The sequence below is a fragment of the Nanorana parkeri genome, unplaced genomic scaffold (assembly GCF_000935625.1).
Source record: "Nanorana parkeri isolate BGI_ZX_2015 unplaced genomic scaffold, ASM93562v1 scaffold1583, whole genome shotgun sequence".
Classification (NCBI taxonomy): domain Eukaryota; kingdom Metazoa; phylum Chordata; class Amphibia; order Anura; family Dicroglossidae; genus Nanorana; species Nanorana parkeri.
The window spans coordinates 55,012-57,129 of NW_017307851.1; the positions used below are offsets into that span (position 1 = coordinate 55,012).

Here is a 2,118-nt window from a genome sequence, read left to right on the forward strand (position 1 = left end):
ACTATGAGGTGAGTGCTTTTCACTCACCTCATAGTTCTAGCCGACCTGTGACAATGAGACTGTCACAGGTCGGCTCAGTAGATCGGGAGGTGAGCGAACACATACCGGCGTTCGCTCGCTTCTCGATCCTGTCACGGCTCTCTGCAGTGACAGGGGAGGGGCTGGATTCCCCCCTCCCTGCTCCGATCCGCCAGCTCTGACTGGCGGAACGGACGGGGGGGCGGGTACAGCTGGCTCTGCCTCTAGATAGGCAGAGCCAGCTGTCAGTCAGGCAGCTGGGCGGATCCCGGCACGATTGTCGGGATCCGCTTCAGCTGCGGCGTCTCAGTGTACCGCGAGCAGCTGCTCGCGGTATCCTGCGGCGTCTTAATATACCGCGAGCCTAGGGTGATGGGAGGACGCTAGTTTGTGTCCTCCCGTTACCCTAAGGAGAACTAAGGGGAAAAGACTTAACCCCATAGTTCTCCTTTAACAGCAGAGTTCAGACGGCGAGAGCAAGAAACAGGTGCCAATCAGCTGTATGGCATGTTGGCAGGAGGAGAGACGAGAGTGACACAGAGATGAACCTTACCAAAAAGATTATGGGCTGTGTAACTCTCAGAACAGGGGGGACGGAACTACAAACCCATGGCAGGTAAAACAGATCTGTTGTGTATTAAGGTTTTCCTGGTGTTCAGCTTTAAATATATATATCGCTCCTAAAACTTTTCCTTTATCACTGGAAGAACAAAGTACATCCTCCATCTCCCCATCTCCCTCCACCTCCTCCTCCTCTACAACATATATTTATTAGAAAGGGACGAGATTGACAAGAAGCTGCAGCATTCTTATATATATCTCACATATACTGTATATCTCATGTAGGTGTATATATATATATATGACACACACATACTCGGCTTTACTATGCCCAGGAAATATGTCGCTCATTTAATACTGGCTTAAAGGTGGGGGCCCCCGGAGACCCCTCCAGGTAACCTGATGGAATGTGCTGTGACTTACAGCTGAATCTCACTAATCACAGAGCAGAGCCCGGACGTCAGAAGCAAATTCATCCTCACCCAGGCGGACGCAGCGTATAAATACTCAGGGCAAAGTGCTGGCTGATCATTGAAGTCTGCCGGATCCAAGTGGACATCTGCAAGGTATGTACAGACCCCCCACACCCATCCTGTCATCGCTGCTTATTGACTTTGCTGGAACTTCCTAAATTGTATCCATCTGTAATGCTAAGATTGTGTCTGTGTGTGTGTGTGTGTGTGTGTCTGTGTGTGTGTGTGTCTGTGTGTTTATACATATATACTGTATATATCATAAAAAAGAGCTTGCGTTGCAAAATATATATTTTTCATGATATATATATACATATATCAATAGTAAGTTTGTAAATTTGTCGATCGCTTACTGTCAATTGGCTCTGCTGGAAGTCTATCCCAAGCATCCACTACTCTTTTGGTAAAATTATGTTATTCTTATGTGGCAAGAACAGCAGAAAATCAGCATTTAATTACAGAAACTGCTTAGAACCCTCTGTGCCTGCCCACAAGACAGAGAGGTATCCTGGACAGTCTGAGGATTATTGAGACATTTAACACATCAAAATTATCTATGTACAGTGTCTCTCTATCTCTCTCTAAATGTGTATTTATATAACAAAACAAAATCTATCTTTTTTTTTAAGCCACATAAAGAAACAAATCAATAATTAAACATATCTAATACAAAAACAATTGTGAAGAAAAGAAAAAAAATTAAATAAATAAAAATCTATCTATCTATCTATCTATCTATCTATCTATCTATCTATCTATCTATCTATCTATCTATCTATCATATTTATATATTTTTTTCAAATGTTTTTCTTCACAATTGTTTTTGTATTAGATAAGTTTAAGTATTGATTTGTTTCTTTATGTGGCTTATGTTTTATGGTTTGTTTGTTTGTTTGGTTTTTTTCCGTTGTTTTTGCTTTGTAAAAAATATTGTTAAATAAAGAATTTAAAAAAAAAATAGATTTTGATTTGTGATAGATAGATAGATAGATAGATAGATAGATAGATAGATAGATAGATAGATAGATAGATGGATGGATGGATGGATGGATAGATGGTTGAAAGA

General features: G+C 41.1%; 1 protein-coding gene across 1 annotated transcript in view; it reads left to right on the forward strand.

Annotated features, from left to right (window-relative positions):
* Window positions 1-1,028: 1,028 nt before the first annotated feature.
* GNRH2 (gonadotropin releasing hormone 2) overlaps window positions 1,029-2,118 on the forward strand; it is a 27,336-nt gene continuing 26,246 nt past the window's right edge. Inside the window, exon 1 of the mRNA XM_018570702.1 lies at window positions 1,029-1,145. The gene's annotated coding sequence lies outside the window, so the exon portion shown is untranslated. The remainder of the gene's footprint in view (window positions 1,146-2,118) is intronic.